The 21,206-nt window shown below is 31.5% G+C and overlaps 1 long non-coding RNA gene across 3 annotated transcripts in view; it reads left to right on the top strand.

The window, feature by feature from the left end:
- Positions 1–5,279: 5,279 nt before the first annotated feature.
- The window catches only part of LOC114930721 (uncharacterized), a 230,877-nt gene continuing 214,950 nt past the window's right edge, over positions 5,280–21,206 (top strand). The window contains exons 1-3 of one of the 3 annotated variants that reach the window (XR_014923993.1): positions 5,280–5,695; positions 6,372–6,456; positions 9,265–9,530. This is a non-coding gene — a long non-coding RNA (uncharacterized LOC114930721). Of the gene's footprint in view, positions 6,457–9,264; positions 9,531–21,206 lie in introns of all 3 variants that reach the window. The other 2 variants (XR_014923992.1, XR_003819509.2) reach the window with 2 other exon arrangements.

The raw sequence follows: 21,206 nt of genomic DNA, 5'->3' as shown, positions 1-21,206 counted from the left end.
TAAATGATGAATGAGACCGAATGAATTGTGTTTCACCTTTTTACAAATTAATGATGCATAATAATTACAACAGTATAATAAACGAAAATTTCGCTATTAATATGTAGCACTAAGAAATAGTATGAAAACGCAAACCATGGCTCTTTTTTATTCAAAAATTATATGTAACATCTGAATGTTAGAACTTGTTAAAGAGGTTATTCTGACTATATTTATAATAAAATATTTTTTTTTAACTTAAGGGGATGCTGTCGTAGTTCTGTTTTATCGACTTTAAATTAGGTTAGGTTCACTTTTTATTGAATATACATTGAAAAATTCTCCACAATAAAAATACTGATAATAATGAATAGGGAGCGCTGTCCTGCAACTAATTTTTGCTGTTTTATGCCTCGACATCGATTCTGCACGCAAATATACATACATAATTCAAGTACAAATCTTTTGATACAGATTTTTAAGCGTCATATTTTGTGCACACATAAACTGCAGCACTTTTATATTAAATAAATATTGTTATGAGCTGATGCAAGAGACCGATAAAAAAAACTGTAATTTTTCAACTTTTTTCTTTTTTTTATACGAAATTACAGCGCTTCCCGTTTATTATTATCAGTACTTTAAATGCGGAGAAGGATTTTTCAATCTGTATAGCCAATAAAAAAAAAAGTTCTTGAACTAAAAGTTGGTAAAACGGACATGGTCAGTATCCCCTTAACATTATAGCTATTAAGGGGATGCCGGAGAGACGACCGAACTCTGATAGGTTAGCACCACACATATCTAAACATATGCACATATACACATATATACATGATAGGTTAGCACCACACATGTCTAAACATATGCACGTATACAACACATATGCGTGAAAATTTTCTGCACCGTTTTCTTATTTATTAAGCTTTTAAACTTATATCTAAAAATATACTAATACTTCTTCATTCAATTTCTAGTCGGAACCTATCTTATTTTGTACGTACAAACAGCAAAACTTTTATATTAAACAATTATTTTTTCGATCTGACGACAAAGTCGATAAAGAAATTTTAGTTTCTAAATTTTTTCTTGTTTTTAACATAAAATCAGTAGGTTCCCACTTTGTTTCTGTACGTGTTTTAATTATGGAAAAGCATTTATTATTTTATTAAACCAATAAAAAGATTTCGGTGCAAAAAAATCTATAATCATCTGATCGATAAAACAGACATCCGGCATCCCCTTAATGGCTTCCAAGCTCATTTTTTTAGCTTGAAGACACATTTGACAAATCTTATTCCCATTAATTTCTCTAAAGTAAATAAAAAAATATATAATAATAAAATAAATAATAAAATCTCTTGTTATCGTTTTCAACTAAGAGCAACATTGTTGAAGAAGCTGTTTGCAAGGGATAAAATTGCGAAAAAAAGGAGAACTATACCACCTGGATCTTATTCGATCCGGTAGCGAAGCTTTCGAATCCTATGACTAGTCTCGCAAGATATATCGTGCGAAATACTGACACTCTTGCGCGATGCATATAAAAGTTGTGTGAAATTCAACGACGTTAATCATAACGTCACGACCACCCGCCACGACAAACTATCGAGGCGCATACGCACGCAGGTTTGCACACTTGACAAATCCTCTTGTCCACAGAGTATTCCTGCGGTTTATCTGCATGCAAACGCGCACATACACACATTTGCATGTACAGGATGATTCTAAATAAGTTTGAGCCATTTTTGGAGATGATTCTTCGTTGAAAATTAAGGGCGGTTGTCTATATAAATATATACGTACTCCTACACAGTGTTGTGCTTAGGTGATTTAAAAATTAGCTAGATAAAGATGAAAATATGTAAATTTATCTTAGATAAGATGAAGGTGTTTTTGTTTTAAATATATATCTCGATAAAAGATAAATTTATATGGTGATTCATCTAGATAATATTTTAAGCCCGCTTATGTAAACACGCAGTTATAAAAAAAATATAAATTATAAAAGAGATGTAAAAAAATATATTTATATTTTTATTTATGCTTGTTCTACTACTTAAGTATTTTTATGTGTTATGACTCTAAACAAAATTATCTGAATATTATTCTAGATAATTTATTTTTTTCATCTAAGATACAGATATAGATAATACATATTTTTATTATCTATATAAAGATAAAATGATGTCAAAATTTTATCTAGATGATCATTTATATAATTTTATTTAAATAATAGCAAATATTGCTCCTACACACATCCCTCCCTCCAAAATTACACTTCTCCAAAATGGGAGGTGACACAATTAGATTTTCATTTAATTTTTTTTTCTCAAATTTTGGACAAAATAAAATATTAAATTTGTGGACATTTGCTTGTTTTTTTTAATTATAAAATTTAACTTCTCGTAACTCGAAATATGTGCCATTTAGCATTGTGTTGTGCTTATAATGTACAATAATTTTTTTTCTTAAAAACTATTGATTTTTGAAAAAATAAAAAAAAGTTTTTAAATAATTTGAGCTTTCAAATACTTATTTTTAAATGATCACATTCCACCCCGTTAAAAAAATTTCAATACCAAATTGAATGGGGTTGCAAGTTTTATCCCATTATAACGATATGAAAGAATTTAAAAAATATTAACAAGTATCCGTTTTACTAATGGAAAATGTCTGTCAAATTTCATTTTTTAACTTGTCTAAAATTTGAGATAAAGTAAGTTCATTTTTAATTTTCTCCCTTTTGAGAAAAGCATAACACTTCCGAGAAGGATGTAGAAGTTGTATGTTTACATGAAAGAGCTTCCCTTAAATTTCAACATAAAATAGTCTAAAATTGATCGCATTTATTTAGAATCACCCTGTATAGGCATATACGCGCACGAATGCATTCGCGAGCTGAAGTATAGCTGCGTCGTTAACGCAAACAGCGTCGATCGATAAACTTCTTTCACTTTAATCTTCAGTTCAATTTTCCACGTCGTGGCGAATTTTTTTAAAATCCTATTTCGATTATGTTGCGATAGTAATAATTCTCCTGATTCATATCAAACGATATATCTTAATTTTTTCGCGATAAATAACCCTCTTATCTTTATACGTGATTTTAAATTTTTACGTCAATAAGCTTCTTTGTCGAAAGATTATTTTCTCGGGCGCAGAAGTACAAAATTTTATTATTCTATCGATCTGTATTTTCTGCAAATTTAACTTTTCAATTTAATATAACAGCGGCATTGGACGAAATATTGAATCACTTTGGTATAATCATATTTGTTATGTTTATACATATATAATTTTTGTTACGTTATGCATATTCTACGGTCAGAAATTTTATAATGGAAACAGTATTATAAACATTTGCATCGCTCGGCTATGAATGACAATGGGTTCATATCGCCATAGCAGAATAGAAAGGTGATGTTAGCCTGCGCGGAATATTCTGCCATGAAGATGTAGGTCAGTTTATCTGTGCGTGGAATATTCTGCTTATTGATGTGGAAATTTTCTATACCACTATCTAAAATAAGAACATTAATAATACAATAATACGTTTGAAAATATTAATTTAAAATTGATTGGATCCAAGTTTTATCTTTCTGCGAGTGCGCTAATTTCTGGCAGAAATACTTTTACATATTTTTATAAAATGTATTGCAGTCTATATGCAGTGTTTGCTGTTATCTAAATAAAATTATATAGATGATCATCTAGATGAAATTTTGATGTCATCTAATCTTTATATAGATAATGAAAATATATCTAAAAAAATAGTATTATCTAGAAGTTATCTAGATGAATCGCTATATAATTTTCTAATCTTTTATCTAGATATATTTAAATTCGAAATCAACTTTATCTTATCTAAGATAAATTTACATATTTTCCGTCTCATTTTTTTATCTAGATAATTTTAAAATTTTATCTAAGCACAACACTGTCTATACATAATTGTTACGTAATGTAACGTCACTTTTTATGTTTTAAATGTCAACGATACTCTTTGATGGCTAGTATATATTATTCCAAGTCAGGCTCGTTCTACAATACGTCGTATGTCGGAACGTAAGCGATTGTCCAATGAGGAAATTTCTTTTTCGAAAACAAAATTTCCGCATTGGACAATCGCTTACGTTCCGACATCTGACCGCGACATACGACGTATTGTAGAACGGGTTTCAGAAATTTATAAGAAAGTTTGATGTTAACGTGACGGTGACGTTTAGGTGATGTACATAGGGTTTGTTCTTTATTGCTGCACTAGTGAATTAGCATTATAAGTTAAAGTGAGACAAATATATTTCGTTTCAATCTAACTTACTGCACCAGTGTACACTAGTTGCACATTGTTCACCAGTGCAGCAATAAAGAACAAACCCATAGAAGTTGATGGATAATTAGATATGATAAAATTTGTAAATCATAAACAATTGTCATTGCTAAGGAAAGAAACCGTACAACTGTCATTTTCAAATTCAATTATCTTCCAAGTATATTCAGTTATTCAGTTTGCGTATGAAATATTAATATCTCCTTCATACTGTGGGAAATCTAATTTCTTGTGGAAACATTTAAAGTTGTAATGAAAAATCTTTATTTCTCTTCGAAGACGTAGTATATAAGAGCATACATAAAGATTGCGCGCTCAAACTACTTTTTACCTTTTTATTGCCGCGAAATAGCGAAACTATTTGTCCCATATCTTTTATAACAAAGGTAGAATCCAGCTCTAATAGACAGAACGTCTATAAATGGTGGATCGAAGCGACAACCAATAGTCCTCCTCTTGTGGTTGATAGCAAGCCGCAAAATAATCATAGACGTAATGCTCTGAGGAACGAGGGGAAGGTGTGGATGGCACTTGTTCCCCGAGAGCGGTCTGAGTGGTCGAGCGAAAGGAATGGGAAGATCGGAATGATCTAACGCGAAGGGGTGGTGGCGGACGACGAAGAAGATGGTCGTATATGCGAGCCGCGGAGGGAGAAAAATCTTCTCGGACGGGGTTGTAGGAAAGGATGTGAAGAGACGAGGGCGCGATTCTCCCTTTCCCACCCTCCCGGGGAGGGAGAGACGTCGGGGATCGAGAGGGATGAACGCCAAGAGTGGGAAAGGCAACTGCGGCGCAAAGGGAGCCGCGGAATGAACGAATTACTCGCGCGGCGCAGGCGCCATTTTGCAAACACGGACGGCCATCTTGTAATGGGTAACGCGACGAGGCGGCGAGGAGGGGGGAGAAGCGGGAGGAAGATAATATAACCATTCCTGGTATCGAACAGCGCTTCAGTGCTTACCGAGACAGAGACAGAGACCTATCCGACGTCATCAGGAGCTGCTCTTGTCGAGCCGGCGAGCGAGATCGCGATTTTTTCCAACATCTTTCTTTTTTTATCACGCATATATTCTCTCAGTCTCTCACCACACAGCCCTAACAGCACACATATCCCGAAGACGTTCAGAGAACATCCTGAGGATATCCTCTGAATATCTTTCGGATATGTTGTACTATTAGGGAGACTTGGACAGTCTTATTTCTCGCATATATTTTTTTCTTCTTCCCTGGTGTTTTCGAAGTGATGACGTCCTTCGGAAATCTCGGAAGTTGGACATCACGAGCGATTTCGTATAATTTCAACGTCGATTTAGAGCCGGTAGAGCACTTTGAAGGCTTCGCCGCGCATGACGGACGCACTCGAACGGGTCATGGCTTTCGGAAGTGCGTGTAACGTGCATTATTTATTATTGCATCAAGGATGCTGCGCATATCTGTCGCAAATTTGGTCACGTCACTCGCAATGTACATATACACAATCGATATTACGCGCAAATTATATATGATTAATTATAATCGGGATAAATTGCATGATACGATATGTTGCTTTGATACCCGTTCATTTTTCGTTCCTCGACAAAATGATAATTAATTTCAGTAACAGAACGCGTTATATGCGCGGAAATTAAATCTTCCGAGTAAGTTAATTTATTTACAAGCGCGCGTGTGTAGAAATTATATACGCGTATACCTGTTGCACCCTGCATTTTTAATAAGTCGGGACTCTCGCAAACGGGTTGAAAATAATGCGCACACGCGTTGAATGCAACACGCGTGCGTACGTTTCCGTTCTATCTTTTGTGTTTATATGTAAGTATATACGCTCGAAAATCTCTCTCTCGGAATAAAATATAGCACAGTGCAAAATACATCGCCGGTGAGACAAGTGCGCGGCTGTAATATCGATTTTTCAAACGCGACGACGGCGACATCACGACCAGGATTTTCGATGAACACATCTATACATATACACACACATACGTATACACACAAACACACGCACACAAACGACTCTCTTTCTTCGCGAGTTAAAATTCACGAGTTGCAATTTGTCATTCAGTTATCGTTCGAGATTCGCGTAAATTCGAAAGTAATCCAGGAGAATGAATTCTCCGGCGAAGCTGTGCTAATTAGGAATCCATCTCGTAAGTTACATCTCTCGTGTCGCTACCTGTTGCGCGTTACTTTCCTGCAGGAATACCATATCGATTTAATAGACACTTTTTTCCCTATATGGCGCACGAACACGCCATTTACAAAGGGCTTTTCAATCCCATTTGTAATTTCCGCAGGAATTTTTGCATTTCTCTTTGATTTAATAAACAAGTGTATTTCTGAAAAACGTATGCAATGATAAATTTATATCAAATTAGTTAAATATATATTAAATTATTGTTGAATTAATTAGTAGTTATTGAAATTAAAATTAGTTAAGTATACAATTGCTTTTTCAATTTTTTATATTTTTGTTTATTCACTATATTTATTTAATATATTTTTTACTTTACTTAATAATATTGGAATATAAATATTTTGTTGAGAAGAATATTTTATTTAATTTTATAAATTGGAATTTAAAGGTTTATATATTAATAGAAGCATAAATTATTCTAATAATTGTGCATCAGCAAAGTTTAGACGTAATAATTATACAATTTTTAAACATAAATAATAATCATCATTATCCGATTTAAATTGTATCTAGAAATTAGAGATATAAAGAATCGACCAAAGTATACATAAATATGTATCATTGTTAAATAATATCGTTTTCATAAAACATGGTCAAGAAATAGTTTTATAATATTAAAGGAACGTACCAAACACATATATTATTGGAAATAGATTTGCCAAAAAGAATTTATGAACCTAACCTAAGCTAAGCTAATCTAATCTAACCTAACCTAACCTAACCTACAAAGAAATACACGAGAAAGAAAGAAAAAAAGTCGCATAAAACTATTTAATATATTTCGTGCAATTTAATATCTCTCGCGTATTTATTTGCACGATATTTCCAGAGTGTCCACGTTACATACGCAGAACTCAATTAAATCGTAGAGTATAGCACAACGTAGAGAATGCGCGTATCTCGTCCTCGTGCGTCATTAATATGTAGTCTGTACAGGCTGCTGCGGCGACGATGCAAGTGCGCGGCATGTCGGCAAAATTAATTCTACATTGTAGACGTATACTAAGTGCCTACCTGTTGCACTTGTGCGTGATAGGACGATCGCGTTTTGAGCGCATCGGAAACGGGGCCGATGCGAAAAGACACTTGGCGAACAAGAGACATTTTTTTACTCCCTATCTTGCATTAAGATTGAGCGTCTTAATCTTGCATTTATCCTCGCGCATGGTAGGAAATTTTGTGTTTTCTTGTTAAAAACGGTCCCCGTTAAAATTTTTGTGTTAAATATTTAACATATTTATGTGTTGTTTTTGAACACATTGCTGTTGTGTTAAATTATTAAAACAACTGAAAGTGATGTAAAAATAACACAATGTGCATCTATTTTCAATTTTACACGAAAAATATATTCTGTTTTATTAACGACAAGATTTATTTGTTAAAATTTACAGGGATAAATGTTAATTTTTGTATTTTATATTGTAAGTGGGGATGATAAAATATAAAATTAACATTTTGTTAGTTAATTTTTACATGTTAATTTTACACAAAATTTATCTTAAATTATTTGAAATTTTGCATTTATTTTGTAATAAAATATTAATACAGTATTTGTGTCTTCATTTAACATATCCATATTTAAATGAACACAACAATTTCTGTGGATTGTTTGGGACACGTGATGATATTAAATTTTTAACTGTGCAGTTAGGTTGCTTTTGCAATTTGATGTTTCCAATTTCCGGGATTCCCCAGCTCTTCCGCGAATACATCACGATAAATATAAGGAAAAATTTCGATCTTTTATTTTTTTTTAACACATTTAGAAATTGCACAGCTCGAATAAAATCTTGTTGCTTATATATCCAAGATAAATCGTTCTTCTTCACATTTGCTGAAGTCAATATTTGAGAAAAGAAAAAATGTCGCGCGATTCTATTCGGCGATAGATTTTGATATTTGTTCGGGAAACACACATTTCTTTTTCTACAACACACATTTCCGAACATATGTTTACACGTAGGATATATATATTTATAGTGCGAGAATTGAATTTTCTTTCCCTTTTGATTCTCAAGCCACATTTCGTCTCTTCGTTTGATTACACTTTGTACTTTAGCTTCATACGGAAGAATGTGTGTCTATTTATTCGCTCTTTCGGTAAATATACGTCAACGAGTAGCTCTCAAAATACGCGTCAAGAAACGTCGGTGAGAGAGAAACTTCGAGATGACTTACTCTCCGTCTGACTCTTACGTGATGGAGACGCATACTGGCACACCTGTTGCACGTTAATTCAAGATAAGGGAAGAGAGAGAGAGAAAAAAAAGAAAGATCACACGGCGCGCGCAATTGTGCATCTCAGTCGAACATTTAAACAATTTCCTTCGACTTGCGTCTTTGCGCTACCTGTTGAATACCGCGTTAACCAGTTTTTAAGAAAATCATCGACAACCCTTATTCTAAATCTTTGCAGTTTAGTTCGCTTATCAAACCCGATAGGTCTTGAAAACTGTTGTTATTAACGTTGGCAAGTTTATATAATAATAATGTTGTTAATATTTTTTTTTTTTTTAGAAGATTGTATTAGTTGAGGATAAACTGTTACGCAGTATACAATTTAAGCTCTCTTTGTGTATGAATTTATCATGTATGTGATAAATGCATTATTGCAACATCAATCACTGCATAGGAATATTAAATGCAAATTAATGTATATTTAAATTAATATAATTATTTTTTATTATATTCAAAGTAAACTATGCATCACGTGCGTGTTTGTATAAATTATGCATTTCATAATATAATTTTTATATTTAAGTGGTTTGAAAACACTTCAAATGGACATTTTGACTGCGTTTTTTTTTGTTGATTAAGATTAAACTTTGAACAACTTTGACGTACGTTTTATTTACACAACGAGCAAAAATTCTGAAGACAATGAGACATGACAAACTGGCGGTTTCGGATTTAACGATTGAAATCGGTGAAAAGTAAATTGTATCGCGACCACAAATTAATCAACGAAATAATATTGCCAGCAGCCTCAAATATTCCGCTTCTGCCTGGAAAGATTACGACAATTTGGTGAGTGCAAAAATTGCATGTATGTATATATTATAGATTTAAGATTTTGGATACACAGAAACAAGTTCGGAATGGAATTTTATGAAAAAAACTTCTCTCATCTATTTGCAAAATTTTCTAAAAAAAAAGAACAAGAAAGATGCTTAATTCATTTCTTCGTGAAAGATATCGTGTACAAAATTTATAGAATTTTTTCGAACATATCTAATAAATTATTTCATCGCACTGGGTAGATAGGAGGTAGTCGGGATTTATGAAGTTAAATGTGCTCGAAATTTAAAAGAGCTCAAAAAATGATCAAAGCGAAACGAGCGCGAGACCGTAATGTGTCATGCGAAAGTAACCAAAATGGAACGTGACCTCATACGTGATTTTTGCGAATCACATTACAGGTGACCTCTTTTGCATAATGTATGTCATACGTTACTGCTGAAAACTCTCACAGTACTATAGGGCGATCTCACCTAAAGCTGAAAGCTTTAAACGTGAAAAGAATGAAAATCGCGAAATGCGGAAGAATAAAGATACACAAGTGCAAGATATTCTTCCTGCGCTTATTGTAGAAAACCCTTACATATCTTACTCAATGAAAGAAGGAGAAACATCTCTTTTCAACCGCATTTGACGTAAATAAAATGTCCTACAACGCGATACAATGCAGTGCACACTTAATTTTTGTTCTACAAATATATTACAAACATTTCGCCTGATATTCCTCGTTAATCGAAATTGCTAATTTTCTTTGCGGATGATTAAGAGGATGTTGGAGTAGTTTTATGTTATCGATCGAAAAGTGGGGTTAGATTTGAGTAGAAATAAAAGTATTTTAATTTTTTTATTTATATTTTAATTTGCTATACAAATTGATAAATCCTTTTTCACAATTGAAGTATTAATATTAACAAACCGCGTTAGTTTATAGTTTCGGGTAATAAATAATCTGTATAGCCAATAATTATAGATTTATAATCGATGAATCTAACTTCACTTTTCGATTGATAAAACAGAACTAATCCGGCATCCTCTTAAAGCTTATTAGATGTAGAATTGTTAGATTGATATGTGTTTAATAAATAAATAAATTAAAATTGATAAATTTGTGCAATAATGATGTCGACAGCATTAAATGAAATTCTCAAGGTCGCCGCAACGTCATCACCTTTGAATTGCGTCATCGAAATTGATGTTTGAAATTATTTTGATTCAAACCTTAAGAGGCTCAAGTTTGTGATTTGCATATTCTGAATTAATTCGTAAAAAATAATTTTATACGTATAATCAAAAAAATTAACAATTTTGACTAACAAGAAATCGAGCAAAAGAAAGACGTCAGTAAACTTTTTTCATGTGAAAGATTAAATATATATTTGCAATAATAATTTGTTGAAACAATGAGACGTGAACGATGCTAAAATATAATTTAAAATAAAATATAATTTTTCTTCGCTCGCAGGGTAGAGATTTGGTTTGATAAAATAGGGAACAGTTAATTGTATGCTAAACTCGAGATAGCTTAGACTGATGAAAGGCAAATTTCGCATCCCCCATGTACTTTTCCAGTCAATTGTTGAAAGGGGGGAGACTTAAGGCATGGATGCCGCTAACCGAACGGCGATAAAGCTTTAATTGCATGAGAATCATGATTGCCAGGGCTATTTCGTATACATCGTATACCAAAGGAACGATTACCAACCACGCCTTACCCGGCCGGTTCGGTCGTTTGACGAAGCTTCGCTGAGGAAATTCATTATACGATTAGATAATTAAGTTAATTGACGAAGAGTAATGGAAGACGGGCGTCTTACCAGTCGTAAACTTTATGCTGAAACCACATCACATCTTACAGGAAGTTATTGCTTCGCCCGTGAACGTTCCCTGTTCAATTCGCATTCTTCGAATCAATTTGGTTCTTTTCTTTGACGATTGAACAGAAAAAACCTTTACAAGAAAATTCATAATTGATTTAGTGTATTTAATTAGAATTATTAATAGAGTTATTAATAGAATTATTAATAGAGTATATTTATATAAATGTATGTCGCATTTAACACGTAATTGAATATTTCTCATAATAGAAAAAAAAATAAAAATAAGGTTGTTCAGAACAAATGTAAGAGTAAGAAGCTTTGACAGATTGTTTGGGAGATCATTTTAATTTGTAAGTTAAAAATATAAATAAATGTATAGGTTCTACTAATAGAATTATTAATAGAGTTAGATTATTAATAGAGTATATTTAAATGTATGTCGCATTTAACACGTAATTGAATATTTCTCATAATAGAAAAAAAAATAAAAATAAGGTTGTTAAATAAATGTAAGAAGCTTTGACAGATTGTTCGGGAGAGCATTTTAATTTTTGTAAGTTAAAAATATAAATAAATGTAGGTTCTACTTTCAATATTTTTGTTACAGAAAATTTCACTAGCATATTAGTAGAAGAATCAAAATTACATGTTTGGTAGAAAATAATTTAAAAAGTGTTAATTTTTAAGTATAAAAAACGTCATAAAAATTAATAGAAATGTTTGTAATTCGATGTGCAGCTGTATACAAAAAAATCACACAAATTAGAAGATGCACCAACATTACGAATTAAATCGCGATCAAGTTCAGCGGTCACGTTTTTCCTTCCCGATTTAAATTCAGATCGCGCGCGATTAGATTGAACATTAATCCTGAATTAGATGATTGGGGGAATTGATTCGTCTACTTGACGGCATTTTTAATCGCCGTCGATCAAGGGTCCGAGAAGGCTTATACACGTGTAAATGGAACTATTTGCCGATTGTTGTGCCTTAATAACGGGCAATGCAATATGCATATAGTGGATGCATATAAAACAGAGGATCACGGATAACAATAGTGCCAGGTTAATTCCGTTCGACACGAATTCGTTTTTTTTTTCTTTTTTTTTTTCATCCATTCCAACCGAATTGCAATCGGCTCGATTATGGGCGCATTCAGATGCCGGCGCGATGTTTGGCCGTGAGAATTATCCCATCTCGTCGCATCTCTCTCTTTTTTTTCTCTCTCTGTCGCACGTTCATTTTCATTTGCGTCCGCACACGGAAATCGCGCCGTTCGATTAAACTCGATGTCCGCGATGCATCAATCGGCACGAGAGTAAATCGTATACGGCGCTAATTTATTAGACACCCGGTTTATTCGCGCATTCGTGAGAAATGGAAACGTCTTAATTGAAAAAATTGTATTCTTATTTTAAGAATTTCCTATTTATGGAAGTTATTATTATTGTTATTAATATTTTTGGAATTTTAAAATAGACGCCAAAAAATTTAAAAATATTTAAAAATGTGGCAAATATTGCTGCTGACGTCAGATGCTATTTTTTTACAGTGCTTAATAAGCTATCTATATGGTTTATCTTTATCTAGCAAATTTTTCAAATTCGCAATATTGGTAAAATGACATTTATTTGAATATAAGAACGAATTTTCTATTTTAAAAAACGATTATTTTTGACTGTTAAAAAACTAAGGTAGATAAAAGAATCCTATGACAAGGGCTAAATTTATCAGTATATTTTAAGAATTAATCGAGCTTTTTTTGTTTTAATTAAACCATATATCTATTGATTGCATATTGGGTATCGTAGAATGCAACAGCATTTGACGTCAGCAGTAATATCTGCCATATTTTGTAATATTTTTCAATAAAAATTTTACCTTAAATATTACTAAATATACATATAATAGATTGGTAAAACACCTCATTTTGATAATTTTAATATTTACTGAGAAAAAAAAATTCATAAATATAGGGCTATTATTTTCGGGTGCCTCGAGGGGTATGTCCATCCTTAAGAGAGGAATCCTTTAGAGATTAGTATCAAATATTTCTTATTTATAAAAATATAGAAAAATATGGCATTTATTTTTTATTAAAAAATATACATTATTTTACAACACAAAAGAAAATAATCCATATAGATCGAGCATAACGACTTGAACGATTGACATTTATTATCTTTATCTATATTTCTACACTGAAAACAAAATTATTAAATTAATAAAATATTTATTTCTTTTGAAAAAGATTTTCTTATATCAAATAAATATTTTTCACATCAAATCGATATTATTAGTTTCAAATAAATAATTTATTTGGCAGTATTGAAATAAATATTTATTCAAATCAATAATTTCTTTTTCAGTGTAATAAACTAAAATTATTCAATGACAAACACTGCACTGTAAATTGCAGCACTAAATATGATCGTTTATTGTTAACAAAACTATATTCTTAAGACGATCTGTCAAAAGTGTGATTTTATAGTATATAAAATTTGGAAAGAATTTTCTTATATCAAATCAATATTATTAGTTTCAAATAAGTGATTTATTTGGCAGTATTGAAATAAATATTTATTCAAATCAATAAATTTTTTTTAGTGTAATAAACTAAAAAACAAAAGTGTGATTTTATAGTATATACAACCCTTTTACTACGAGAATGAAATTGTTAATTCCGAGATACAAATTTTAATAATTTGACGTTTTAGTAATTCTGGATTTCCAGTCCCATTTTCGTGAATAGAGAATACTCCCTTAATTCTACAAATATAATTCTATATCTTGTTATATGGTTGTAGAAATGTAGTTTTACCCGTATTTGAAAGGATAGTGCTCTTCATTCCCGAGCTACGATGCCAAGCTTGCGTTCTCGACGCAAATGTATGCATCACAATAACGCGGTAGCGCATATATATCGCTCGCTGGCACCCGTATGCCTGCCAAATACACCCCCGGACATATATACCGCTATTCAGAATATATGACATCATTATTCCCTCTGCGTGACTCATCTTTATCTCTCAAATTAGGGCGAACCGCATTGAGTGCATAGTCGGGGCAGCGAAAAAGCGGACCAACTGGCAAAAGGCGATGCCCGCTTTATCGCGAGGAAAGTAGAACAGCGGCCATTAAGAATTTCTGATTCAGCATTGTGCGATATATCGATTGCAATAAAAAATATTTTAATTATTTTAAGGGGATGCCGGAGAGACGGCCGAACTCCGATAGGTTAGCACCACACATATCTAAACATGCACGTATACACATATACACATGATAGGTTAGCACCACACATGTCTAAACATATGCACGTATACAACACATATGCGTGAAAATTTTCTGCACCGTTTTCTTATTTATTAGGCTTTTAAACTTATATCTAAAAATATACTAATACTTCTTCATTCAATTTCTAGTCGGAACCTATCTTATTTTGTACGTACAAACAGCAGAACTATTATATTAAACAATTATTTTTTTTGACCTGACGACAGAAGTCGATAAAGAAATTTTAGTTTTTAAATTTTTTCTTGTTTTTAACATAAAATCAGTAGGTTCCCACTTTGTTTCTGTACGTGTTTTAATTGTGGAAAAGCATTTATTATTTTATTAAATCAATAAAAAGATTTCGGTGCAGAAAAATCTATAATCATCTGATCGATAAAACAGACATCCGGCATCCCCTTAAACTCACCAGGGAACATTTTCAAGTGTAAATAATCGATCTTGATGGAACTTGGCAGGTGTGTAGAGGGGAAAACTAAGTTTGACGCATTTTTTTTGCCCAAACTGTCTTTCTTGGCCGCTAGAGGGCGCTGAACTTGTAATGAGTATTAATCAATACGCGTTAATATTATGAATATCACTGTAAATATTATTTTTATTCTACATGTAATTAGCTATGTTTAATTTCTTTCAATTTATTGCAAATATTATTTTATTTGTTGAGAAGAATAACCGCGGAAATTATTAATGGAATTATAAGGGATTAAATTTCCCCGACTGCAAATCACGGTAATAAATAAATTTGCGATGCCCTTATTTTCTCTCACACGGAATATGGGACTATAAAGTTAAATATCAAGTTGCGAATCGAGGAAAATTAAATATTGACTCCTCTGCGAAAATTATTACACCGTTATATATATTTATTCGTCGAGGTACAATATATTATATATTGGATTACGAGTGTGTTCAATATGGATATATGAATTACTGGCAATGCAAACACCATTTGGGGTTTGCGATTTTAGGAAAGATTGACAAATTGGGACAACGAGAACCTACCGAGGCCAAATTGTGCGCGAGACTGTAAAATATATAGATATATTAGGATTGAGTCGAATGTACATTTTGTGAAATCAGGGCACGGTTTAAATGACCGCTATGGAAGATTAAACACAATAGAGTGAAAACTGCATGATACGGGTGTGCTTAAAAAAAAATAATAAGAAATACAAAGAATGGGGTGGTGAAACACAAAAGACACAATAGGCGGTGAAAACTTTTCTGGGGGAGGAAGAGAACGGGGGAAGAAAGGCGGGTAGTTAGGGATAAATGGGGGTGAAGGAAGGGATGAATATGGTATTGAAACGTACAGGCTCGCCGAAGGAATTTGGGTCAATGGAAAAAAAGGAGGAGCATTCCGGCAATACTCTCTTTTTACCACTTTGAAGTTTTCTCAAACTTTCTAATCCCTTTTTTCTATTCGATCTCTTCGATATTTTGAAATTTTAATGTCGCGGAATGTCTTAGCGAAATATTATATTGCGTTTCTTTTATTTATTGAGACTTGTACGAAGAATATATTACTTCGTGTTCTATGGATTTTCATATTTTTATTACAAAAAGCAATTAGTAAATTGTACTTTTTATAATATACAGGATATTCCGAAATTCGCGAATCGTAATGTTAATGGTAGATTCTTAGAATCATTTGGTGGAGACGATTTTTTCTCAGGCCATCATTTTCATGTTCCTAATTTTTATCATCATGTATCTTTGTAACTAAGCCTTAAATTAAATTTCTATTGAAGTAAACTTTACTTGAAATGAATTGAAGAATGTGGTTTTGTTAATATTTTATTTCTTTCTATAAGGCGTAGTATTCGAAAAACCCCTTATTTTCAATCACTTATAACTCGAAAATTAATAATAAGAATTAATAATAAAAATTAATAATAAAAATGAATGATGCCTCGATATTTTCGCTGAAGAAAAATCGTCTCCAAATGATCCCAGGAATCTGCCAGATGATTCCGAATTTCGGAACACCCTGTATACATGTTTTCTATATTAATTTATATAAAAAAATATATATTTACTGGATTACAGATATATTCTTTTCTATTTCACGCGTATGTGTGTTTTAAACAGAGAGATCTAAACATAAAAAATATGAATTGTAATAATACTTATATAGGGTGTATCTAAATAAGTGCGAAAAATTTTAGGAAATGATTTTTTTGGTCGAAAATTAAGAGGGGCTTCTTATATAAACATACTCTTATATTCTTCCCTGAAACTTTGTGAATATTTTTCGTTTCATTTTTTGTCCGAAATTTGAGAAAAAAATAATTTAATTTTTACCTTCCTCTTTAGAAAAGTGTAACTTCTCAGGGAGGGATATAAGCACACTTTAAAAATTTGCGTTAAATTTAACAGATATTACTTGTCACAAAGGGGCCACAGACATTTTTGTGTTATTTTAACATTTAAGTTTAATTAACACAACAGTAATATGTTAAATTAACACATGAATGTGTTAAATATTTAACACAAAAATTTTAACGGGGTCTATTTTTAACAAGAAAACAAATCTTACTGTGAGAGTATATGTTTATGAGAAATCTCCCTTAATTTTCGACAAAAAATCATCTAAAATTTTTCGCGCTTATTTAGAAGCACCCTGTATATGATGGATCAAAGATATTGTATATTGAAGATAGGTTCGTGCATAACATTTTCATGTATTCATGCGACTAGATAAACCTTAATGCATAACGGCACGTGTTTTGCATTGCCGAAGTTATCATACACGTGTAAGAAATTACACCTGAGAGCGTATACATATTTATAGAGGGGGATCGCTTCGTGGACGTGGTATACGTGCCACGTCGCTGTGCCTGTTGAATTTGCTCCTGCCTAACCAATTTCCAGAGCTTTTTACCTGTTGCTCCAATATAAACCATATTCAAATATCTTCGTGCGTTATCTCTTTTCGATGATAAATATTGAACATTTATATAAAAAATTTCCATTCGAAAAGAGCCTCTGAAAATTCTTCTAACTTTTGTTTATATCATTTTGATATAATATAATTTGGTAATTATATGCATATTTGGATCGGTCTCACAGATTTCAATGACCTTGATATATATATTACCAAGGACATCCCGAGTAACTTTTAAAAGAGTTTAACTCGTAGTTTATTAAAAAGTTATAAGTAAGTTTAATGAGTAGGATATAATTTCTCTTAAATATTTTAACTTGCTTTTATATTTTAATTTCTTCTTTAAAAGAATGCTGAAGTAGTTTCATGTTATCGATCGAAAATGAGGTTAAATTCGACTATAAATTTTTATTTTTTAATTTATATTTTGATTGGTTATAGAGATTGATAAATCCTCTTCCACAATTAAAGCATTAATATTAACAAATCGCGATAGTTTATAATTTCAGGTAATAAACAATCCGTATAGCCAATAAATAGATTTATAGTTGAATCTAATCTCACTTTTCGATCGATAAAACAGAACTAATTTTCTGACACCATGTAACGTTTAAGAAGAAATATATTTGATAGAATATGTGTGTTTAATATAAGTAATCATAACACTGCGTAAATTATTCGCGTTTAATCTTGTATTTTTACGTAGAATCACGCGTCAAACTAACAAAAAATAAAAAGAAATATTTTGTAGTATAATATTATAAAATGAAAAACCGTGGGCAAGGATCTGATGAAGTCCTTCTCTCTCTCTAAAATTCTAAACTAATCTATTTCTAATTTTAAATTGGAATTAAGTTAGGATTCTCTCTCTAAAATTCTAAACTAATCTATTTTTAATTTTAAATTGGAATTATAAAAGTTAGGATTAAATTCCGGGAATTTTCAGAGATTTTTCTTAAGTGGAAATTCTTTAAACTTTTGTGTGGATTATGAAATTTTTTGTCAAAATTTAACTTTTTCTTTCACAATTGAAATATAATTAAAAAATTCTGAAAAATGTGATCAGAATCGATTCAGATTGGAAAAAAATTATCAGTTTTTACATAATGAAAATGTCAAAGACATGTCATATTTTTGGATCATTATTATTCTTAATTACATTTTAATTATTATAGAAATATTATTATAAAATCTTATTATTATTATTATTATTATAGAATTTTATTAATTATTATTATTTATTATGGAATTTCTTAAAATGACTTAGAAAGCTCTAAACTTTTTTTGGAAAATAATCAGAAATAAAATAATCATTCTATCAATTACATCAAAGTTCTAAAAATATAGCTGGCTGTATAGAACTGAAGCTCGAATCTTATTTTAGCGGATAATGCACTATCGATGTTCGATATAAGATTTCCGAAACCGAATACCGACTATGCAAGAATCTGTACTCGATAATGCCACCTTATCGTGTTACGTTTGATTTGACGCTAAAACGAAGGAAAATATATTCAACGAAGCAAAAGCTATCTTTGGTCAGTCTTCTGGCTATCTTCCATTTCCTTCTTGCATTTTGATTCTCTTCAAAACATTTATAAATATTCCAATAGGAGAATCGATTTTTATTTGATACAAAAATACTTTTATTCTAAATGTAGAGATATCTAAAATTGTAATTGAGAAATTTTCAGAAGAAATTTAAGAGACCGTGTATAAACAACATTATTCTAAGAGAATTTTACGTAATTGTATTATTTTCAATTTTTCTCCTGTTTTATTAATAATGTAACAACACAACTCTCATTTGATTCAATATTTTATAAGCTTTAATGGCAAAAATTACCTGAAACTTGATTCCAGAAAAATTATCTTGATTACTCCAGTCTACGAAATACTTTGAATTGTGTAGAAGAGAGAGTCAAAAGTTTTAATAGTCTACCTAGTCTACCATCATCTCTCAAAGCGTGCCGTAAATAACGGAGTTAATGCGCTTTCCGAGCAGCAGCTTTGCCAAAATTTTGAGATCAATAAGCACTACAAGAAATGCAAGAGAATTTCGTTGCTCTTTCTCTTTTTTGAAAATTCTTTAAAGTATCAGCATTTAAATGTGTAAAATATGCAGTTAATATAATGGATTTTTTTTCAAATTTGAGTGAAATGTAGACTTTTTCTTTATGTTGAGATGCTCTCTTTAAAAAGAAAAAAATATCTAAAAATATAATTATATTATATATGTTATATTATATTAATATAAATATATAATTTTCTCTTAAATATTTTAACTTGTTTCTATTTTTTAATTTCTTCATTAAAAGGATGCTGGAGTAGTTTCATGTTATCAATCGAAAAATGAGGTTAGATTCGACTATAAATTTTTATTTTTCAATTTATATTTTGATTGGCTGTAGAGATTGATAAATCCTTTTCCACAATTAAAGCATTAATATTAACAAACCGCGTTAGTTTATAATTTCAGGTAATAAACAATCCGTATAGCCAATAAATAGATTTATAGATATCGAATCTAACCTCACTTTTCGATCGATAAAACAGAACTAATCCGGCATTCTCTTAAAACATGAGAAATTTTATATTTTCAGTTTAAGTAAGAAATTCTACGACATAATAAAATTACCCTATAGAAGTTACGTCGTAACATAGGCAATTTACAAGTTCGGACAAAAATATCGTATGTCGATCGCTTTTTTACAGTTTGTACAGATGTTTAGAAGGAAAGTTGAGAAGGGAGAGGACAAGAAATAATCAGGTGACTTTGTATAACACACCGCGAATCAAGTTAAACTTTAATCAGGTATAAATGACGGCGTGCGGACGTAACTTTTAATGGACCAATAAAAAGCGAGAAATGAAAATCGTCAGAGCAGAGCCTGGGTATATATCGTTGTACCGGCGTTGAGATAATGGCGTCGCAATGCAACGGATGGCCGCGTTTTTACTGGCTCTCGCGTTATCGTTATGTCGCTTCCGTGCCGACAAAAGCAAGGTGCTGCGCCGAACGGATTTATGGATTTCACTAAAACCGAGGAGAGCCTTTCCAGTCGACGCTGAATAATTTTTGTTGGAATCCGCCTCGTTCTTCCGCGGGAATTCCGTCGGCTAGCTGCGGCGACCGAACGAATGACCGATCGATCGTTCCGCGTCGTCGCTTTGCTATAAGAAGTAATGAAAGCAGGAGAGGGTGCGAAGGGGGATGGAAGGATGATGTGACATGTCGATGAACTATAACTTATTTACGGATATTGAATATTAATATTGAGATATAAGTATAGTTTGGAATATATATTTTCGGTTGTATTCATGTATATCAGCGAGATATTAATTATTGTGCAAAGTAGTTGAGACTTTAATAAAAACAGATAAATTATGTAGTATCTACTTCTTTTATTATTTGTATACTTTTATACACTCTTATTCGAAAATATAATAAATCTTTAGTTATATTGATTTTAAATATATTTAAAGTTTAAAATAAGAGGAAGAATTTTCCAATCATTCTTTTATACTACCCGTCTTTATAATTAAAAAATATGTATTAAAGTGCTTAAAAAATATATGAATATATTATCTTATAATTTAATTGGATAAGTTATATAAGTAACAGAGAAAGTATAAATTAGCTTTTGAGATTAGCATTTCCTATTAAAATTTTATATAACTTTGTGC

Source organism: Nylanderia fulva, unplaced genomic scaffold (genome assembly GCF_048542155.1).
Source record: "Nylanderia fulva isolate GAGA-0341 unplaced genomic scaffold, ASM4854215v1 Scaffold120, whole genome shotgun sequence".
Classification (NCBI taxonomy): Eukaryota; Metazoa; Arthropoda; class Insecta; order Hymenoptera; family Formicidae; genus Nylanderia; species Nylanderia fulva.
Note: the sequence above shows the minus strand (reverse complement) of the source record. Positions and strands in the feature narration are given on the sequence as shown.